The 23,231-nt window shown below is 48.2% G+C and overlaps 1 long non-coding RNA gene across 1 annotated transcript; it reads right to left on the bottom strand.

Annotated features, from left to right (window-relative positions):
* Positions 1–19,691: 19,691 nt before the first annotated feature.
* Positions 19,692–20,789, bottom strand: LOC135311426 (uncharacterized). Its single transcript, XR_010371061.1, has 3 exons — positions 20,662–20,789; positions 20,393–20,574; positions 19,692–19,918 (listed from the first exon to the last, which is right to left on the bottom strand). It is a non-coding gene; the product is annotated as an uncharacterized LOC135311426 (long non-coding RNA).
* Between the last annotated feature and the right edge of the window lie 2,442 nt (positions 20,790–23,231).

Below are 23,231 nucleotides of genomic sequence, written 5' to 3'. Positions count from 1 at the left end.
GTAATTGGCAAGCTTTCCAGTGATTTATTCCTACCACACCATGACCCACGTTCTGCTTTGAAAAGCATACAGAAATATCTGTCTTCAAAAACAAAACAAAAGCCAAAACACAAACCCCACACTTAAGACCAAGAGCTGAGCTGGCTTTCAGAAGAAAGCTAATGGTGCCTCCAACACCAGAAGCACCTGAGGCTGCAGTGCTTTTCCAGGGGGAGAGAGGGGCTTGTCAAGAGAGAGGCAAGGCTTCCACCCTCCCTACGCCTACCCACAGCCCAAAGCAGGTACACGCAGAGCAAACGAGAAGGGGATGCGTTTGCTTTGCCTTTCATTGACTTTAATTCCTTCTAACTAAAACTAAGTCTTCCCTCCCACTACAGGATTTTTGCTTTTTTGGGGGGCCCCTGGGTGGGGCCCAGGAGGAGCGGGAGTGGGCGGCCCTGCAGGGGTCACTGGGCCAGCTGCAGGTTTTTGTGCAGAGGGAGGCCAACATGGACATAGCCAACGACTACGGCTGCCCATGACCCACCGGCCCAGCACCATCCCCTGCTTGTGAGCTGCCTTCTCCTCTCTAGCATTTGACTACTGACAGAGTAGTGCCACAGCAAAGGCCTCATTCAACAGCTTCCTTCTGGCTGCCCTGCGAGGTCTTTAGACCTATCGTGGTCAAGACAGTCTTACCCTGCTCTACCTCATTTGGCTGCAAGTAAAGGAAAGGAAGAATCAGCTACCAGAAGCTTCAGCAAAGAGTTGGGCCAGGTCTTCTAGCCTGCTTCCACAGTCACAAGACCCAATTGTGTTGGTATTACGTCTTGTTGCCTTCTCTAGAAAGCCACTGAAACAGAACGGCCTCCCTGTCACTACTCGCTACCAGCAACAACAGAGTCCTCAGACGGACCAGGATTTCGAGTCTTTCACCAGCAGGCCAGGAGTAGTGCCTACTACAGGATGTGGCCATTGTATGCACTTGCAGTCCAGACACTCAAGCTGGTTTTAGCTTCAACTGCGGCGGTTGTAGCCGCTGAAACTTAAACCCAAAAGGAAGGAGAAAAAGAACAGCTGCCCAGGCATATGCTGTTTGGAAGTTAAAGCAGAAGAAAGGCCGGCGTGGCACGCGCTCAAGGACAGGGCTGCCTATAGCCCTTTGGCAGGGAAGCTGCTCCCCAGCTAAGCACATTTCTTCTCCTCTCCTACAATTCCCCTCCCTCTATATCCATGTACCTACACCTGGAAGGTCTGACTGTGATTCAGCACTGCCCAGAAATTGAACTGTCCCAGGAGCGTTCCCTGCTCCTCAGGTTCTTGTGCTCCCTAAGGGCCCCCGCGACCTCACGCCCTGGACCTCTGCAGGCACCTTTTCCACTCTGCTTCCGTGCCACGCTGACAGTTTTCACACTGACTCGGAAGACACAGACTGCAGGACCAAGTGACCCTGTTAGAAGCTTGTGCAGAGGACCTGGGGCACTCCGGGGGAGAAAATACTAATTAAAATTCATTAAAAGAGTTGGGTGTTGCCTTTGCAGCACCTCTCTCTGCCTGCGGGCATTTGCTCAGCGGGAGGGAGTGTGGGGTTGTTAATGCAGCCCCTGCCCACCCCGTGGGTGGCTGAGCTGGGCCGGGCATAGCTTACATACAGAACAGTGTATTTTTTCTGTAAAATACTACTATTCTATACTTATAAATATTAAAGTATGTATAAACAAGTATTTCATGTTATAAGATTTGTATTATGTCTATGTATAATATAAATTACATACATACACATAAATACATATGTACCTACATATCCCACCACAGAATCCACAGAGGGAAAGGGAAGAGGGGTTTCAGGAGGGACTGGGGTGCGGAAGAGGGGTGACAGGATCCCAGGGGCCCAGGACTCACCGCAGTTCCTGCTCTCTGCACTGCCACGCACATGGCACAGCTCAGGCACTTCTGTCTCTCTCGGTCTGTCCATCCCTCCCTCCCTCGCTGCCTCCCTCCCTCTGCTGCAGCCCCACTCACTCGACTGCCTTCCACCTCAGGGAATCCACGGGTGCCTCACAGCTTGTGAGCTTGCCGGGCGGCCATGTTGCCCCGGCCCCAGCCCCTGCCCCAGGCCTACAGCTCCCAGCACGCCCCGGGGCGCGCCTTCCCGCCGCCCGACCCTGGGCGGGAACCGCCCCCCCGCAGGCCCCGAGAGCAGCAGGGCCAGCCGAGCGGGGGATACAGGCGGGAGAGAGGGGACAGGCGGCAGCACAGAGGGGAAACAGGCGGCCAGGACGCGGTGACAGAGGAAGGAGAAGGCCAGGGAGCGGGGGAGAGAGGTGTGGGGAAAGGAAAACATAGGAACAGGCTGCAGGACAGACAGACAGGAGTCAGGAAATACAGGCGGGGAGTCAGGCAGAGGAGAAAGAGAAAGGGAAAAAAGAGTCATGGGAATTGGGGAGAGAGCAAAAATAGAAATTCTGGGCGACTGCCCGATTTCTTGATCAATCCCCAGCGACTGCATTACTGGGAGCCTCAAGAAATGTGCTGCCTGCAACATCCCTGTTCTGGGCCCTCTCCTGCACCCTAATATTGGTGACAAGCATCGCCTTGCAGAGTGGCCAGGGCTGGGGAAAACAAGCCCAGCTGAGGGGGAAAAAAATCATCCAGCTTTTTTTTTGTTGGTTTCCTTGTTGGTTTTGCCTTTAAAAAAACCTGAGGCTTTTCACCATTGGCAATAGCATTTCACCCAGGAGGAGGTGGTCTGTGGTGGAAATTTTGGCCCCTTACCACCTGACTAATGTAGATTGCCTTGTGTTCTCCCTAGCCCGTCTTCTGTGAGCAAGGTCTCTCAGCTCTCCCGTAGGAGACAGGTACAACTGAGAACAAGTGCCCGCATTTCAGATGTTACCACCCTCTTTGCTCTCCAGCCTGGCAGGAGGACGAGGAGCCACAGCCAGGCAAGCTGAAGAAGGAGGGGGATGAGGCAAAGCTGGGCTCACAAACCCTGTGGCAAAACAACCCCACCCCTATCTGCAGCCAGTTTCTGAGGCAAAAGCAAGGCAGAAGACTGCTGCCCTAGAAGCAGTCATGCTGCGGTGACTTTGCCTCATTAGATGTCTGAGCAAGAGGACAAGCCTGAGAGCAATTTTTGTCTGTGCCCCGTACAGCTGTAAGCCAAGCAGCCAGCTTAGCCATGCTCATGGTGATAACTCCCTAAATGAATACTTGCAAGGCTCTGAAATACAAACAAGCATCTTCCTACCTTATAACCGAAGCAGTAGCACACGTGCACCCCTGATTTCCAAGCAGGCAGTGGATGGTCCCAACCGGCAGTAAGGAGAAAAGGCAAGCTTTTATTATCCGTTGTTACTGTGTTTGGAGATGAGGGCGTGCTAAGGCAGCAGGAAAGGCTTAGTCTGGCCAGTCACAAGAGACTTGCTTTTCAGACTTAGCCAAAAGAAAACGGGTACATCGAGGAAGAAGTTCCCCTCTAGCCCGCGGGGGATTTGCTGCTGCACAGGTTGAATGTGAGCCTGCTTTCCAGCACTTTCTCCTGTGACTGTTTTTTGCAGAAAGAGAGGCAGGAGGGACCAGGCGCTGCATATACTGATGTCCTGGATGGTTGTGTTGTTTGCTGAGTCAGTCTTCCAGATCAGAGGAGCAACATGTAAAGCCTGAAGGTTTTACAGGCAGCATTGTCTTGGCAGGAGCCTTGCGAGCGCCAGCAGACACAACCACTGCGGGCACAAGAGGAGACCTCCGAGAAGTGGGCAGCTTGGGCGTCTGCTCAGCAGGTCTTGGCTGAGCTTGTTCCCTTGGTCTTTAATAGCCTTTGCTATTCAAGTGAGAATAGCAGTGAGAGCGAGTGAGTCAGGAGGAGAAGGTAACACCTGAGAATTTTAACAAGATAATAAACAATGCTTGGGCCAGAGAGGAGGCTATTAGCAATGACTGCCCCATTGACAGGAACCTCCTAAAAGAATACAAATCAGTAGAACTTCAAGGACTGACAGTGGGAACATCCTGCTACAAAGAAGGGTGTGAAGGGAAGGCCCCAACTCAGTCAGCAGTGATCAAAGGGAACTTCTGGCCCCAGAAGGCCCTGAAAAACTGCACATTTGCCCACGCAGAGTCACTGGGGGAAAGGTAATTCCAACAGCGGGAGATAGTGACCCCCGACTCAACTGAGGGATGAAAGGGCTGACCCCCATCCCACTCCTCTTGAGCATGCGCAGTGAATTAAAATCACACTGTACCTTTAAACTTAAGCGGCGGAGATAGAGACCCATGGAAGAAGGGGGTGCCCAGCCAGGTCAATGATTATGTATTAGAGAGGTGCGGTGTGTTAACTTCCATGTATGAATGTCAGAAAGGAACTATGGCAGGTGTGCACGCTTGGAGGAATCATCCCCCGTTCGTTACATTTACATGAATGTTAATAATGGGAGATAAACTAACTGACTGACCCACAACTGTGTATTACTGACAGCTGCTTCCAGTTGGTTCTTTGACTCAAGGCTTACCTGGCCCACATCACTGTTGGATCCTGCGGAGACGAGCGTGCCGTTCTCGTCCTTCAGGAAGCTGCTATGAGACCAATAGGCTAGATCAGAAGCAAAGCTTTTCCTGTGCCCTGGATTCCTAGGGTCATCTACGCTTGTGCTGTCGGTGTTCACAGAAATCACACACCTACTTCCTGCATCCCTCTCTCTCTGTGTATTAACATTACAATTGTAGTATCAAACTACCAGCGATCGGGCTGTCACTAATAAGTCGTGGTCTAGTCTGGGTTTAAACCAAGTTCAACGCAAGGCACACCACACCCATGGCTGCTGTGGGATAAGCCTGCTCTTGAGCCATGCCGGGTGATGCACAGCCCAGGAGTGAGTGACCTGAACCAACAGGCACATCAGGAACCGTCACCTGCATTTTTCCCTCTGCCTCACGTATGGGTCACCCACACAGCACAGTGCATTGGAAAACGCTTTTTATTTGAGGAACAGCTGTAATTCAGAAGGAACCGCAGAACATTTCTCTCTGAGCATCTCAAAGGCACTCATTATCGTGACTGCTTTGGTGAGAACAGCATTCCTGCGATGGAAACCTGCAAGTTTTGCACAGAAGACAAAAGTACCAACAACATAAGAAACAAATGCTATCTTACGACGAGAAATTCTATTCTTTCATTGCATTTTCCGACTGGCCTAGGCTAAGAGGTTACAAGCATTGCCTAACAACTCACAAGAGGCTATGGGTTGGCTTCTGCCTGGAGCTTGCTTCTTCCCCACCAGAAGCTATTTATGGTTGGTTACATGGGAAGGGATGAATTGCAGCAAATAAATGGAGTGCGCTGACAACCCTGAGAGTCATCTTCCATGAGAAGGGGTTCTGATGGGGGATTAAACTACTTAGTTATCTGCGGCCTTATTTGCACGCCGGGCATGCCCTTATAGTACGATCTGCCCAAGGTCTTGGTCTTTTCTCATGGCAAAAGGACAGCAGAGAAGGGCAGTAACTGACCTTCATTGCCCTCAAGGCCAAATATACCCGAACTGGGGTTGATTTGGCCACACCACCTGTAGGAAACTCATCTGACAGCTACTGGCCTCTTTCCTGCTCTTTATCGTTCTGCCTATTTTTAAGTAAAAGAGGCAGAAACAAAGCAGAAATGTGTCAGCAAGTGGGAAGAGATCACTATTTGATCACACAATCAAGTCTAGCAAGATGTGTACACCAATAGCTTGATGGTAATCATTGTTTTAGTTTCAGCTCTCTTAAATTCTCTAAACAGATTTACCATAATATAAATATATGTATTTTGCATAACAAACATTATCATAACAGAAAAACTCTCTTTCAACTGGGTTTCTGCTCATTTCCTACCCATAACTCTCTAACTTTGGCCAACACACGACTGCTGAAAGGTGCCCTTGGATCCACATTTCCTGCATTAGCTGGTTTTGTTACTGTTGAGAATGGCTTTGGACTTGCAGCTGTAAAGCACGAGGGAAAAACGATCAGCCTTGTGCAATCAAAGCGATGGTGAGTTGTGCGTTATGTTCCCCCCCTAAAAATTACCTTCTCTTGGTCCGGACGAAGGCAGATGGTAAGGCTTGGCTCTCTCTACAGCCAGCTGCCTCTGACCTCTAGGAAGGGTCTTGCCGTGCTGGGCTGAGAGAGAATTTCTGGCAACTGCTCTCTGTCTCCAGCGAGGAGCACGATCATTCTGGTGAACAAAAAGCGTAAAGCAAGAAGTTTCACCCTGTATATTTAGCCAAGTGGAAGGAAGACTAGAATAATAGCAGAACCTACAACTTTAAGTTAAAACCATGCCGGCACCCTGCAGAACCTCATTCTGACACGCTTGTCAGCACCCACAAGTTTCACGCGGCTGACAAAACAGCAGCCTTTCCCTTGTTTTTCCTGAAACGCCACTGCCCCAGGTGACTGAATCTCCAGGGCAGCGGCGGGTTACGTTGGACAAAAGGAAGTGAGGATTAAAATGAGGAAGAGAAAGCTACCTACACACCCCTTCCCCCGGGATGGAAGCTTTCAAATGCAGGACCTAAACCTTCCGGAACCACCCCACAAGTTTGCTTCCCTGGAGAACTATGGTTCCGGAAAGCAGCAAATGGATCACAGAACCACAACAGAAGTTCACATAACACAGAATTTGACCTGGCTACTTTGAGACTCAGAAGTTAGGTAAGAATTTCTGTCCTAAAAGTGGTAAAACAAAAGCTGTGGAATTGCAGACCTCACGCTATAACCTGAGGAAATAATAAAAAGAACAACCCATGATGCAAACGTTGCCTGTGGGTTGGCACCCAGAGTTGCGTGCGAGATACCAGCGATGACATACAACACACTCTTCATTCCACAGTGACCCAAACAACTTCCAATCTTCTGAACGCTACATAACGTACGTCGCTGAATATCTGAATGGTAAGAGTGGCTGACAGGAGATACTTATTTAATCCTCAGACACAAACAAACTGTTCGAAGTGGAGTCAACAACAGCCTGGAACACAGAATTTCCAACTGCACGGGGTAGCTTTGGAGTAGTGACACATTCTGTTCAACTTTTAGGTTCAGCTGTAACGTAAGGTGCAGAGGCTTATTGCAAGTATTTCAAAGAAGGGTGTGATAAAGAAAGCAGGATTCTTACTGAGCGCTGTTAAACCGGTCAGTAACCCCTGAGAGAAACTGGCACACTTGGCAGGACTTTTACGCTTACCATGAGATGAACGTTCATCGCCTGGTTCAGCTGTGGTGCTGCCATACAGTTGGCACGCTGCAGGTGCCGGGCTAAAAGAATCTCATGAATCCGTAAAAATTTCTCCAAACACTTCTATGAGAAATAACACATTTTAAAACATATCTGATGACCCTGCCTCTTCTCTTGGCAAAGAAGGGATTCAGATTTTCCTCTTGCCCACACTTACTTGTTCAGAGTCTGTGAAAGGCAGCCTCAGGAAGTCTCCCACTAGTCCCATCCCCCGACAGATGTCATACATGTCTTTTAATAGCTCTTCCTCCTTTAACTGAGCGGTGTCTTCCTGCAGCAGAGCCCAAGCCTCCGCCATGCACCTGTAGTTAATTTTTTGAGATGTAAAGGCGTATTAATAGTATAACTAAAAAGATGCCCCACAGTTATTGTGCTCAGAGTTTAAAGGAAATTTAGGGGATTGTGATTTCTAGTGTTTGTTCTCCACCTTTCACAGTATTTCAATGCCAAAATGGTGGCATATATTTCTTTACCTATTGGACAACAGCACAGTGAGGAAAAGCCGCTCTTCACGACTGCTTGAGAATGGTGGCTTCATCACCTGCATGTATCTGAGGGCTCGCCTGTGCTCTCCTTGGCACATGAGGGACCAAAGAATTCTCATGTGTTGCCACGACACAGGTTTGATTGTAGCTGGGTGAAAGAGCAGGGCCAGGGAATTCTGCAGAAGGTGGAGATAAGGTTTACTAAGATCACAGAATCCCAGGTTGGAAAGGACCTCAGTGATCATCTAGCCCAACCTTTCTGGGAAGAGCCCAGTCTAGACAAGATGGCCCAGCACCCTGCCCAGACGACTCTTGACGGTGTCCAACGTGGCCGAGTCAACCACGTCCCTGGGGAGATTATTCCAACGGTGACTGTCCTCAGTGTGAAAAATTTCCCTCTGGTGGCCAGTCGGAATCTCCCCAAGAGCAACCTGTGTCCATCCCCCTTGTCCTCTCTATGGGACTCCGTGTAAAAAGGGAGTCTCCACCTTCTTTGTAGCTACCCCCTAAGCCCTGGTACACGGGGATGAGATCCCCTCTGAGCCTCCTTTTCTCAAGGCTGAACAAACCCAGCTCTCCCAGCCCATCCTCGTATGGCAGCTTCCCAGTCCTCTGATCATCCTGGTGGCCCTTCTCTGGGCCCCTTCCAGCCTGGCCACATCCTCTTTGTATAGAGGGGATCAGACTGGACACACAAGCACACAACAAAACCGTTCAAAAGTTTCTTCAGTAAGGGTGAATGTCCTTGATACCGGACAGGTAAATATAAATTCTTTACTATTTGCAGGAAAAAAAAATCAGTTAGCCATACAGAAAAAAAACAGAGTCTTTGAAAAGGAGTGATTCACACTCGGCTAGGGTAACCAAATCCCCATAGGCAAACATCACTTCTTATAAATACAAGTTATTCTCCCAGACAGGTTGTATTAAAATCGTGACAGGCAAAGAGCAACCTTCAGCATCAGAAGGAACATGAATTAGATTGAAGAGTCACTTTTGCGGTCTTCAGTCTCAAATCTTGCTGCTAGGATGGTCATTTGACTATTTAAAGTACCCAAACCACTGCTTTTGAGAAAGCGCTCGACTGCTCTGCTGAGAACAACCTGAACAGACGGCTTTGGCAAGTCACACGTCAAGCATTAACGTTGACTTCTTCATTGTCTTAATCCACTTCCTGTCAACGCAATTAAAACCAAACTGCAGATCATCACATATTGCTGAAGGTGCCGCTGAAGCAGGATTACAAAAGAAGCTTCCCATGTTTTATCACCTGTTGTTAGCTAAGCACCAGGTTTTTAAAGTCATTTGCTAGATCATAGCCTTGTACTACAACGTATGCCTAACTAAACTGTCACATGCTTACTTCATAGTCCTTGTGGTCTAGAAGCCAAAATCCTTGAATAAGCTTAACAAGGCCCGAAGGGATGGCAAAGGCAGCTGCGAAGGAGTCGACGGAAGCTTCTGTTTTGTTCGGAAAGGAATGTATGATGTCTAGCAGCAAGTAAATTGTCTGATATCAAGTATCTAATTAAGGCTAATAAATTTGCAAGACCAACAATTTATCAGATGAAATAATATTATTCCTATGATTAATATAATAGGAATAAATAATAAAAGGAAATAAGAATATCATAGTGGTAGGACGCAGAAAATACTCATGTATTAGTCTTGCCGTTTCATGCTGTTGCAACCTGAAGATAGTCAGGTCCTGACAACAAAATTGCATTCTGAATAAATAACCAGAAAGACAGACTCTTTGATTTCTCTAAGGCATTCAGAAAGGTTGCCTTTTGATATTTAAACAGTCCCGTTGGAAACACAGGCTCCCTCTTTAGTCACTGGAGCCACCAGCTGGACATTCAAAACACGAGAACGGCCAATGCTTGATTATTAAAGCAAACAAATTCTACAGCTGGTTTCTTCCCTCCTTTCCAGCGTATATAAAACAACTGAAATTAGGGTGTCCTTACAGCACAGCTTAGCTCTGGATGATTAAAACTGGATTTAAACCAGTATGTGGATCACTCATCGGCAGTGTCGTTTTCTCTTTCTGACAGCTGTTTTGGGGGGTCTATTCTCATCAGAGGGCTCTGGGGTGCAACAGCTTTAAAGCCCCTGCTCTCTAGGCTCCCCTCTCGGGTCAGGCAACACACAACCAAAGCAACACAGTGTATTTTGGCAGCTTAAAAATTCAGTTTCTGCCCAATGACTTTTCCCTTCTCTCTCTCTATTATTCTGTGTGCCCGCACTTGTAACAGCACAAAAGCAAGCCCTGTTAGCTGTGCTGGAAAATGGATGATTTCAGCAACATCAGGTCCTGGTAAACCGCTGTCAGAAATCCTTTTGCTCTGAAGCAGCACATTCCAGTGCATCGCTCGAGGAAGCAGCTGTTTGCTACAGCTGTGGGTGCTTCAAAAATGAAAAACAGTTTACATTTTGAGAAAATCTAGGGGGGCTTTCTACCTTTAACATTGCTTAGTAAACCTGTTTTCTCACATCAGAAAAGACTTTGCAACAAAACATTTCAAAAATTCCTAAACAATCCACAGTACAAAGAAATCAAACAATGCTTCTGTCTGCGACTTAATTCTTAACTACACGTGTTCATCCGCAGTGTGTTTGAAGCACAAATTAGAAAATGCATCGAACACGTAGGTGACAGACATTTCAGACCCCTGATGCGCGTATACTGGAGGTGTAACAGAAATAACTCCAAGGGATACGATTGCATGTTTGTGGCTTTCTTCAACGCCTTCTAGCAAATAGAGCTCCATCAGTGCCTGGAATGAAAAGGTAGAAGCTTTTTAAAACTCCTCTCTTTGAGAAATCATTGGCTTTGGGGGAGGGCTGGGCTGGGGCTGGGGTTTGTTGTGGCTGTTGTTGTTGCCTTCAGCGAACACAACACTCACCCATAAGCTAGGAGGTGGGTATTTCCCCGTTCCTCCTTCATCTCTCCGCCACAGCTTCTCAACTCGGTCCCCTAACTGGGAAACCATCCCATCGATCATCAGGCAGTCAGAGTCCCGTTTGCCTCTGGAACAAAACATAGCGAGGATTTGCACAGAGGAAAACACTAATTGCGGCCTCTCGGTGTCACAGATTTCCTCCAGCCAAAACAAACCCAGCTAAAGCTCCCACGACTCCAAGAAAGGAACAAACAGACAAAGGCACGATCGTGACTTGAAATCGACTGGAAAGAAATTTCGGAGTCAGGTGAAAGGTGCTCATTAGATCCTAGTGAATTATTAAAGGAGCTCCAAATAGGAATCCAAAAAGCTCCCTTATTAAGGGGAAAGTTGCAGCGACCTTTTAGTTTTCAGTTTTTCTTTTGTGCCGCATTACTTGTAATACAAGGGCAGTGTAAGCAAAGCTACCCCAAACCTCACGCCCTCAGCGGGAGTGTTCCCACACACAGTGGTGAGACCACAGCACGGAAATGTCAGGCTTTGGTCTCAGCACCTCGCTTTTGTTACTGAAAGACAGTCACGGTCAGAAAGCTGAGCCCACAGCTGAATTCTGGTATCCCCTGAAGCAGCACGTTTGCGCCTCTGCACGTGCCATCACAGTGACGGAGGGCTGGCCTGTGAAACACTGCATTCCTCAGAAGCCCATCGCAGGCTCCTGCGGGCTGCGATGCCAGCCTTTCATTTCCCGAGGAGGACGAGCAGAAGCAGCACGCTGGAGGTGGTGCTTCTAAGGAGCCCGTGAGCCTGTACGAGAGTTACCCGAGAAGGACGCGCAGGAAGAGGAGCTTGAAAGCCAACGCCTGACATAGAGCAGCTTCCACCTGGACTCCTCCTGCTGCACCTTGTTCACGGTGCCACAGCCATGGCTACTTGAGGACTTTCTTTAGGTTACAGAACAGTTGCCAAAGAAAAATCTGTTCTCACCTAACCCAAGGCACATCACCATTATGCTCGTGAGCCAGCCCAGGAAAGGGAGTTCCCGTGGGGAAGGGACTTTTATCCAGTAGCCAGGAGAGCGCTGGCCGTGCCAGCTGCATGTGACTCTGCCCATCTCCTTCAATGACACCGTGGTGCTTGGGAGTAGGAGATTTGGGCCTATCCCCTTATCGCCATCTATCACTGGTCATTGAGAGAGATTATTTTTGCTTTGTTTTTTGTTTTTGTTTTTTTTTTTCTAAAACATGCTTTCTTCTGTGTCCAGAACAATTGCTCTGCAAAGGCCGTGCCTTGCTGACCTGGCCGTGACTGATCCTGTCCTCACCACACGACCTTTTCCAGTGGTAACAAATGACACAGAATTGCCAATGAATTACGTGCACGTCAAAACAATGATGATACCAACAAAGGGCACTAAGCAGAGGTATATATCAACATTTCAACACGGGAAAGGAACCTCTCTGTTCAGCAGGACACACGCATCACTCCAGTCAAGAGTGTTGCCAGCAAATGCATGAAGCGTAGCAAATACAGCTGCTGATGGAAAAACCACTTGCTGCCGCTTCTGAATTTGCAGTGGAACTGCTCTAGAGCTTTCCTGCATGTCCTACCTTGATAAACGCTCCAGTTGCTGTCGACGACCAGCGTAGTAGCTCCGAATCAGAGGATAATTGTAGAAAGGTCTAGAGAAACGCATCTCATCACCTACAGGCAATAAATAAGAAGTAAGTTAAAGAAGTCATATCACATTTTCAACCTACAGTTTTTGACTAAAAAGACAGAAGAACACACAAGCTAAGCATCAAAAGCACAGGCAAGCCTCCGACTTTGAAAGAAGCCCATCCTCCTTCTGCCTTTGCTAAAAGAGACCTACGACACAGGAGTCAATTCCTCCTTGTCCTAAGTGCCATTTCAAGCTTACAGGTGATGTAGCATCCAGAACATGTAGTGTCAGCTGAAGTTCACTCTAAAAAAAAACCCCCAGTTCTCAAAGGAAATGGGTTTTTAAACGTGTCACGTGAACATGCGTAAGACAGTTAAGGCTGACAACAGGATTTATAACCCATCCAAATGATGAACTATTTCCAAGGTGTATTTTTTCCTCAAACAATCCGTAAAAAGTTCAAAACACGCACGTCAGGCTTTTACTGTAAAATCAAGCATTCCCGTGTTGGTGCTTTAGGAGTTACTTGTTTACAATCCCAAGGATTTCAAGCTGTGGGCACGAGCAACTCCCTCCCTCAGAGGCTTATTGCTGTTTATGAGAAACACCCCGGAAAGAAACTGTTGGCATCATTCTGCACGACGTAGTTGAAAAAACAGTGAAATCTCAATTTCAGCAGCAGAACTTCAGCATCTGCTGTCACTGAACCGGCACGACTTGGTATTGATGAAGCCTTGACAAAACCATGGGGAAGCACGTGTTCATAGGAAGCACTGACTGCTACAGACGCGTGACAGTTTAGGCTTACCTGAGCCCTCTGGCAGGAGGCGGGACCCACAGAACCAGAGGAGCACTCGTGCATACAAAGCTGCGAGGCTGGTCACCGCCAGCTTATTTGTCAAGTCTGCAAAACATGAAAAGAAGCTTAAGAGGACTGTTGCTGTGCAATTTCTTTTGTTTTTTATAAAACTCCCCTCATTGCACTAAAGAGAAAGTAGAAAAATAGCACGGTAGAAATCTTTGCCTGTGCATTTTTCACTCCGTATCACGTCCTTCTCTGAAGTAAAAGCCCACAATCACAAGCAACCCCTACAAAGAAGAAGATTCACTAAAGGTTTAATAAAAAGAAGTGAAGTCGGAACTACTAAATCCACTCATGGATAAGGCACCTGTTCTTCACGTAGCAGAGACGTTTACTCTAGCAAAGGGACATTCTCTTTTCTCCTCAATATGCCAGGAACAAGTTCTAATAGAAACAGCTACAGAAACTCATGCAACTCACTTTACATGTTACTCATTTAGGCTTCCTCTCTGATTTTAGTAATTTCCAATCCAATATTTGCATGCAATCACGCACTGCTAGCTGACAATCAAAGGGAGTATTTGTCACAGTGCCACATCCCGTTGCTGTAATTTCAAGCCGGGTGCTTGCACAGCTCCTTGCTGAACGCAGCCTCCCCACCCACTCGCACCAGCTCCCCAACAAACTCTTGCCCTGAACTCAACGCACATTAAGTGGCAGCCCCAACCCCTCCCATTTAAGCCCCTTCTCCCCGCTACATTTGACTTTCTGCCAATCAGCAAAACCAACAGAAGCTCCTCTTTCCACAATTACAGTCCCCAGCATCGTTCCAAATCTTCATAAGACATACCAGAGAGTTAGAAATACTGTGACAAACCTTCTCCAGGGAGCTCTTGTGCCTCTGTTAGAAAACAGTTCAAGACTGTGCTAAGGTTGCTCAAAAGCAACTGGTGGTGCTGCAGAGCCTGTAACATCTGCGGGTCAGTGGAGCTGCAGGAGCCATCAAACAGCGCAACACCTTTTCAAGAACAGGTATGAAATCGTTAGCCTACAGAGCCATTGCAGAGTTTCAAAGTGCACTTCCAGATCTGCGGGCAAGACCATCTACCAGCAGATCACTGAATAAGCTCAACTGGAAAGACTGATTCTAGGTTTGCAGCATGGCTGCACTAGTACTCACAGATTCGGTCAAATGCGCCTTTTGTATAGATCACTCTGCTCCACGTCCAGTCAAGGGCCAACTGTAAATTAGCAGCAGAACTTGGCTGCTCTTTAAAAAGAGAGAACAAAAAAGAAATGAATCAAGAATTCCAAACGAAGAAACCATGCAACATAAAAAAAACATAACAAGTCTTACCTTTAGATGTCCAAAGCTTAATGCAGCCAGTCAGAAGCCCTACAGAACCTGTCTGGGCAGCAGCTGACAAGACCGCCTCTAACTGCTCCTCCTAAAAGTAACAGGCAAAATCAAAGGAGAATCCTACCTGCTTTCAACATCCAAACCACCAACAGTAAGTGCTTGTTTCTAACCCTACACTCACTCAGGCATCTCAGGCTGGGCTGCTTGTTGCTGTGAGGAGCACATGGAATTTTCCCCCTGACATGACAACTTCCCAAAGGCTAATTCTAATCTTTATTTGCATGCCTCTGCATTATCCTCTCAATTTACTGCGTTCCAATTAACTATTCCCAGCAACATGCCCTGCTTATACCCATGGCACATGGGGTGCAGAGAAGTTTGCCATCAGGAATGCGCGAAGGGGACAGAACAAACAGAACTCTGCAACGTTTGCATGGAAGCAGTGAAGCCAAGATCAAGCAGCTTTCCAGGCTATGAAGACATGAAGGAGTTACGACACCCCAAACATTAAGTTGTCATTTCCCAAAATGACAGAAAAGAAGTGAAACATTGATGTTCTAATAGGTTTCAGTTTTAGGCGCTTCAAACACTGTGTTCTAATGCTGTGGTGATCCTTCAGAAGGGCAAAGCACAGGCAGGCACAGACGTGCACTGTTAAGGAGTAGCTTAGTGCAGCTGGTGTTCTGGTACTTCTTCCAGGTGAAATGATCATAGAAACATAGAATCATAGAATCCTTAAGGTTGGAAAAGCCCTCTAGGATCATTGAGTGCAACTGTCAACCCAACACTACCATGTCTCCTAAATCAGGCCCTCAAGTGCCACGTCTACATGTCTTTTCAATACCTCCAGGGATGGTGAGTCCCCCATCTCTCTGGGTAGCCTCTTCCAAGGCCTGACCACCCTTGCAGTGAAGGCATTTTCCCTAATATCCAACCTAAACCTCCCCTGATGCAGCTTGAAGCCGTTTCCTCTCGTTCTATCGCTAGTGACCTGGGAGAAGAGACCAACCCCCACCTCACAACAGCCTCCTGTCAGGCAGTTGCAGGGAGCGATAAGGTCTCCCCTCAGCCTCCTCTCCTCCAGGCCAAACAATCCCAGGTCCCTCAACCTCTTCTCATGAGACCTGTTCTCCAGACCCTTCCCCAGCTTTGTTGCCCTTCTTTGGACACACGCCGGCAACTCTATGTCCTTCTTGTCCCGAGGGGCCCAAGACTGAGCCCTCATCAAATTTTCCTTTTTAGGGCTTTTGCTTTTTGTTTGCTTCTTTCTTTGGCTTTTTAAGCACATTCAGAAGTATCTTTCCCTTCTAAATAAAATCATCACATTCAAAGCCATTTCTGCACATTCAAATACACACATCAGATTTCCATCTTTTTCTGAAACCAGTCTCAGACAAGGAAACACACCGAGTACAACTTACGGTGGCAAACAAAACCCCAAACCAAGCTTCTTGTCCCTAATTCTGAGATTTGTCTTACTCACATTCACAAGCAATTCCTGCTCAAATCCCTAACAAGCCTCTGAATGATCTAGTCTCAATTCAGCAAAGGGTATGACAAATTTCTGCACTTCCCAATTATTTCCAACGTGGAGCTGACATCAGATCACCCAATCTGAATGGAAGAGCCTACATCAGGTTTGCAAAAGAAACAGCCTATGGGCCAGGCCAACCTGCCAAGACGTTCATGTTAGCTACCACACTGTGCACAAGGGCTCTTTGCCCCAACGCACCCCCACAGATCTGGTGAGGAATCCAGTAGAGAGGAAGATGAGGGCAGGGAAAGACTGCTCTCCCCTTCCTACCAAGTGCTCCTCTGCCTGATGACTCGCGTGCTGAGCATTTTGCTTAGAGCCTGCCTGGGTGAAGATGGGTTCTTCATCACAAAGGCTGCATCTCTCATGGAAATCCTTCAGAGGAGAGAGAAAGGTTGGTGCCCTGCAAATGGGAAACCTCTGAAGGAGGGGGGTGAAGTCACTGCGGTGGGATAAAGCAGAGAGAAGGTGGCGGGTGTCACGAGCTAAAGGTGACTGAGGTGTTGCAGCAACAAGAGGGCAGTCCCAGAGGAGTCAATTGGGCACCTGTAGCACAAGGCAAAGGCTACAGAGGTGAAGATCTGCTTTGAGAGGCTGCAGAAAAGCCGACCGATGAAGGGAAAATACAGGGAAGTCATCGGGTAGAGCTGCCAACAGCAATTGTTTGCTGCAGCTGTCGTGGTTTAGCGGCAGCTCAGCCCCACACAGTCGCTCGCTCACTGCCCACCGGTAGATGGGGGAGAGAATCAGGAGGGTAACGCTCGTGGGTTGGGATAAGAACAGTTTAATAATTAAAATTAAAAGAAAACAACAGTAGAAATGCAATGTAAAGGGGAACAACGAGAATTAAAAGAAAACAACAGTAGAAATGCAATGTAAAGGAGAACAACGAGAGGCGCAAAGCCCCGGGGGGGGGGGTGGGGGGGAAGGGAGGGGAGAGGGGGAACGAACCGCCGGAACAAACTGCCCGCGCCGCAGCCGCGCGCCGCCCGCCGACCCGACGCCGCGCCGCCTCCGTGCTCCCTGCAACTGCCCCCACCTCAATATATTGGTCATGGTGTCACATGGTATGGAATGAACCTGCCATTGGCCAGTCGGGGTCAGCCGCCCCCACCATGGCCCTGCCCCTCCCAGCCCCCCCCCGCCACGCGGCAGAGCGCGGGAAGCTGGAAAGGTAGCCGACCCCCACAGTGAGGAGAATTAACCCCTTCTCAGCCAAAACCAGCACATTCTCCACCCCTTATTCCATACCATTTACACCATGCCCAGGTCCCATATGATGCAATACAACCATACCAACCACCACCCCTCCCCTTCCCATCCTTTAACATAATACACAGACATCATTCCCTTAGTTCATGGACCTTCCCTGTACAATGTCCATTAAAAATGTCCATTGAGTTCATCCAGTCCATGACTCTGGGCTCCATCTGTTGTATCAGTCTTTCCGGGTGGGAGAGATGGTGTGTGGCGTTGGGTCGCTGCATACCGAGTCAGTCATCGTTCCATCACTGCTGCACGGCTTGTTTCATAGTTGATCTTCCATAGGTTGGGAGGCTCGTACTCTGATATCATTGGTACAACACAGAGGTGACACACAGTATTATATAGCAGTTCACATTGTGCCATTCAGTTCATTGACTGTTTTCACCCAAAATCAAATCCCCTTGAGGCACACATCGGATTTCTCCATCCTCCCGCATCACCCACCAAGTGCACCCAGGTCCTCGAGCAAAAGCAATCCCACGAATGGGTTTGCCTTTGCCGGAGGCAGGAAGAACCCAGACTGTTTTGCCCAGCATACTTTTTGTGTGCACTACAGGGACTCTATCCCCTTCCACAGTACGTAAGGATTCTGACTGGGCAGGGCCAGCTCGGTTGGCAGATCCCCTCGTGTTGACTAACCACGTGGCTTTTGCTAAATGTGTATCCCAGTGCTTGAATGTTCCACCCCCCATTGCTCTCAGTGTAGTTTTTAACAGTCCATTGTACCGTTCAATTTTCCCAGAGGCTGGTGCGTGATAGGGGATGTGATACACCCACTCAATGCCATGCTCTTTGGCCCAGATGTCTATGAGGCTATTTCGGAAATGAGTCCCGTTGTCTGACTCAATTCTCTCTGGAGTTCCCAGCATAACAACATACTTTCTCCAAATATTCTACTAGTTTTTTAGGATTCTGCACTTGTTCGGGGGTGAAACTCCAAAACACTGGGGGTGCCCACTGCCCTAGGTATTTGCCCATGCTATCCCACATGCCCTGCCACTCGTAACTATCAAGCCTCAGGGCAGATTTCTGGGTGATATTCTTAAGTTGCTTAGTCAAAACCAAAACAACCTGCCCAAAAACTAACAATAAGTGCACCTTAACCACCCAAGGATGTTCAAGATACAAAGACGTTGTTGTAACAAAGGCACAGACATCATAGAACAAAGTTGCAAAGGTATTATTCTGTATTTCCTCCATATAAAATCTCTCAGAGGAGGAGGTATAATTGCTAATTGCCTCAACAAGGTGGTATCCAAAGTACAGTAACGGTTTCAGCAAAAACCCCACATACCAGATAAAGCTGAAAACGAGTGATTGTATAACAAATCTTGTAGGCAAAACATTACTAATCACAGCAGAACACAGCAGACTCAACAAACCAACACCAATCTGTAACACCAACTGCAAAAAGGACAACATGGTGCTGTGACCAGCAGCTGTTGTTATCTCCAACCCTTGAGCCCCACGTTGGGCGCCAAAAAGACTGTCGTGGTTTAGCGGCAGCTCAGCCCCACACAGTCGCTCGCTCACTGCCCACCGGTAGATGGGGGAGAGAATCAGGAGGGTAATGCTCGTGGGTTGGGATAAGAACAGTTTAATAATTAAAATTAAAAGAAAACAACAGTAGAAATGCAATGTAAAGGGGAACAACGAGAATTAAAAGAAAACAACAGTAGAAATGCAATGTAAAGGAGAACAACGAGAGGCGCAAAGCCCCGGGGGGGGGGGGTGGGGGGGAAGGGAGGGGAGAGGGGGAACGAACCGCCGGAACAAACTGCCCGCGCCGCAGCCGCGCGCCGCCCGCCGACCCGGCGCCGCGCCGCCTCCGTGCTCCCTGCAACTGCCCCCACCTCAATATATTGGTCATGGTGTCACATGGTATGGAATGAACCTGCCATTGGCCAGTCGGGGTCAGCCGCCCCCACCATGGCCCCGCCCCTCCCAGCCCCCCCCCGCCACGCGGCAGAGCGCGGGAAGCTGGAAAGGTAGCCGACCCCCACAGTGAGGAGAATTAACCCCTTCTCAGCCAAAACCAGCACAGCAGCCCACGTCCTTGGAAGCAAACGATCAGGTACAGTGCCGCAAGCGGATGTTCGCAGCCACTCGCATCCGAGTGAGACACCCCCATCATCAGCTCCTGCACGGAACCTCATGCTTTGAGAGACTGACGGGGGGAAGGTTGTTCTGAGGGAACGATGCTTCCTTTTCTCCAGTCTGCCCTCCTTTTCCCAGCTCATCAGGGATCAAAACCCGAACTCAGGACCACGCAGGCAGTTGCACTCATTGATGAGAGAGAAGGAACAGCTTTCCCCGACTTTCTCTTCCTGCTCCTACAGCAGCGCTCTCTTCCTTTCTAGACATTCAGGCCCTGATCGTGCTTCAACGGGAGGCAACGGTGGGTTTACACTCCCAAGAGGGGACCTCAAACGTTACATTTGATAAAACTGGCAGGGTACAATTGCAGTTATGCGTGTGGATGGGCAGGAGGAGCATTAAATGGTCCCTGACACCGAAAGCAGCGCCATGGAAAGCTTAGGAAAGGTCCATCTCTTGACATTCTCAATAAAGATACAGTAAAAGATCACCTCCTTCTGGAAGCCGCTGCACGTCACATGAACAACTCCAGAGCTCAGCAGGCACGTGCCATCTGCAGAGACAATGAACGTTGAACAACATTCCATACTCTCACCGTGATGGTAGCACCAGTTTACATTTTTGTCACAGCAACCTCTGGAAAGGTACAACTGAGTACCCGTTTTCCTCATGACATCACTTACAGCCTTTTTTAGAAAAATAATGGCTGAGTGTAGAAGTTTTACCCCTGGGGCTATCGAGGTGCTGCGCTTTGAGCTTCAGCCCAGAGTCATTTCATCTGATCACCAGCACCACTTCACGGGCTGCGTTACAGAAGCACCCAACCCCCAGACCCAGCCGCCTGTCAGGCAGGTGTCACAACAGCACACACTTGGTCAGTACAACGTCATCACAGTTGGGTGGGTGGGGGGTTGGGGTGTTTCGGTTTGGTTGGGTTTTTGCGTGACAAACAGTGAACAGGAGAACCAATAAATGGCATTTGAGCTCGGTTTAAGCTTATCACTACTCAAAGCCGTGTAATACCTACCAAAATTATAGGTGCTTGGATGAAAACACAGCTCAGGTTGTGGATAAGAAGGAGGAACTCTCCAGCTTAGGCTGCGCTCCTGCACCACAACATCCAGAAGGAGGTTTGGAGCAGTCGTGCTTGTCACAGCGTCCAGTGACCACAGTGCAAAATAGGGGCAGTCCTGAAGGGATTCTTCTGGCCTGAAAGAAAACAAGTGCAGAAGCTAAACGCCGACTTTCCAATGAATTACGGGGAGGGATACTGAAACCAGCTTCATAAAAACCTACCTTAGTGAGCCTGGCATTTGAGCCTGATACCAGCAGTCAAAGTCAAATACACCCAAATAAGTAGATGGTTTTCCCTGGCCACGTGTATTCACTTGCCAGCTGAAGATGGAGACACTGGTGCCAGGAGATATGACTGGAAAAGACAAGACATTGTTTCTTATTGAGAGAAAATACAATCTATCTGACATTTTCAAAACATCACTTTCTATTTTGGCTTCGTTCTGTTACGTCACTCATGAAACGCAACACTTGACTAAGAAGAATTTTAAAAATGTACACCATAGCATCACCTCTGTGATAGGTTTCAGTCATGCTGCCCCCCTTTGCGAGTTCAACCTGTGTCCGTCCTAAGACAAATCCAATACACAATTGTCAGGTAATCAAGTTTCCCATACAGTAAGAGTGCATCAAGATGGTTAGAAAAAAACAAAAACCAAAAAACAACCCACCACCCTAGGAAAACATACATTGCTGCTTTTAGAAAGCATACAAATACTTGTCGTATACACTTGATCACTCAGCTGGCATTATTAATTTCCAGATTCGACTCGATTACGAGTGTTACGAATAGCTCCTTTCCAGCACAGTCAGAATGAAAGAACACAATTATCACACAAAACAAACACCAAAACCCAACCCCAACAAACAGGAGGTTGGAACAAAGGGTTTAACATCAAACATTGACCATGTTACACTCGGGTTCTCTCAAGAAGTGGCATGGTCTGTCGTCTCTGGGGAGAAGGCATTCTCCAGATGTGAGCAAAGTGGGGGGTGCATCCTTTACCCTGACAGAGTAGGGAACCAGGAGACAGGTCATTTGGCAAAATGGGTCTCTGTTCTCTGCTGACTTCATCAGGGCTGCTCAGGGAGCCTCCCACGCTTTACTGTGTTTCATCGTGAACTTCTGTGCCCTTTCACTTGTGTGAGCCGCTGAAACTGCCTTTGAAGATGTCAATTAGTTTCATAAATCAGAAGCCAGCTTCATTTCTAACCTCAACCCACATCCAACAGAAGCTCATGTGGGCCCACAACTTGAATAGTTTCTGGATCAAAGCTAATGAGGAGCCATCAGAAAAATGACAAGCATTTTTCCGTGCCTCAGACTTCATGAAAAGGGGACCGAAAGGGCCTTTTTTGTTGGTTTCGGTTTGGGTTTTTTGGTGGGTGCGCCTGTTGGTTGTTTTTGACAAGGTTTTAGAAGGCCCTCTCCTCAGAATCATGACACAGGTGGAAAAAAATCAAAGGGGTTTTCATTAGATTTTGACACGCTGTTGTTAGAGGATGGCACCCCAAAAGAGGTGGAAGCTGCCTCTTCAGGACTAAGACAAAGCTAATAAACACAAATAGCCTAGAAAGTCATGCCAGTGTCGTCTTTGTAACAGCAGACATAAGTTAAGGCCAGTAAGAAGAGAGGGAAGGGCATTCACACACCCAAACAAAAGGCTGTGAAAGTTATCACTGCAGCCGGCTCAGAGATGTGCTCAGAGCATCACTGGATGTGCAAACCCAGAGATGCACATCTCATTATTGCAAGGTAATGAAAGACACCAGAGGAGTTTTAACTGTCGATCCGGACAAGGGAAGACAGAAGCTATTGCTTTAAGAGCTCGTAGGTGTAGGAACCTATTAGACACAGAGAGGGCAAAGTGCACAGGCAGATCATAGACTCGTAGAATCATTTAGGTTGGAAAAGGCCCCTAAGATCATCGAGCCCAACTGTAAACCTGATACTGCCAAGTCCACCACTAAACCCTGTCCCACAGCGCCACGTCTGCACATCTTTTAACTCCCTCCAGGGATGGTGACGCCACCACTTCCCTGGGCAGCCTGTTCCACTGCTTCGCAACCCATTCTGTGAAGAAATTTTTCCTAAGATCCCAACTAAACCTTGTGCTCTAGACCCTTCACCAGCTTCGCTGCCCTTCTTTGGACACACTCAGCACCTCAGTGTCTTTCTCGTAGTGAGGGGCCCAAAACTGAACACAGGATTCGAGGTGCAGCCTCCCCACCGCCCAGTAGGGGGGGACGATCACTGCCCTACTCCTGCTGGCCACACTATCTCTCATACAAGCCAGGATGCTGGTGGCCTTCCTGGCCACGCGGGCACACTGCCGGCTCATCCAGGTGGTTGGGGAAGGTATCAAACAGATATGGCCCCAGGACCGAGCCCCAGGGAACACCACTCCTGACTGGCCGCCAGAGGGATGCAGGTGCAGGCATAGGTTGGAAGAGGGGAAAAAAGAAAGTTGAGGGAACATTCCTAAGCAATGGAGGGGATGATCCTACTGTTCAAAGATGAGAGCTGGAGGAATAAAATGACTGACAGGCGTTATAGAGGTGACCCCACCATACATCGCTACAGCATGTCAGCAAGCATTGAAGGGAAAAATAGGGTTTATTTTAACAAGTCCCACAGAACCTAAGCACCCAGTTTTTCCTTTGAAATAAGCCCAAGAAGTTAGTCTATACAGATATTGAAGACTTTCAGGCTGTGGGTATGGAACAGCATTCATTGCTTGGATGCCTAAACCATTTAGTTTAGAATCACCAAACACGGGCATCAGGAACAA

The sequence above is a fragment of the Phalacrocorax carbo genome, unplaced genomic scaffold, assembly GCF_963921805.1.
Source record: "Phalacrocorax carbo unplaced genomic scaffold, bPhaCar2.1 SCAFFOLD_84, whole genome shotgun sequence".
Taxonomy (NCBI): Eukaryota; Metazoa; Chordata; class Aves; order Suliformes; family Phalacrocoracidae; genus Phalacrocorax; species Phalacrocorax carbo.
Note: the sequence above shows the minus strand (reverse complement) of the source record. Positions and strands in the feature narration are given on the sequence as shown.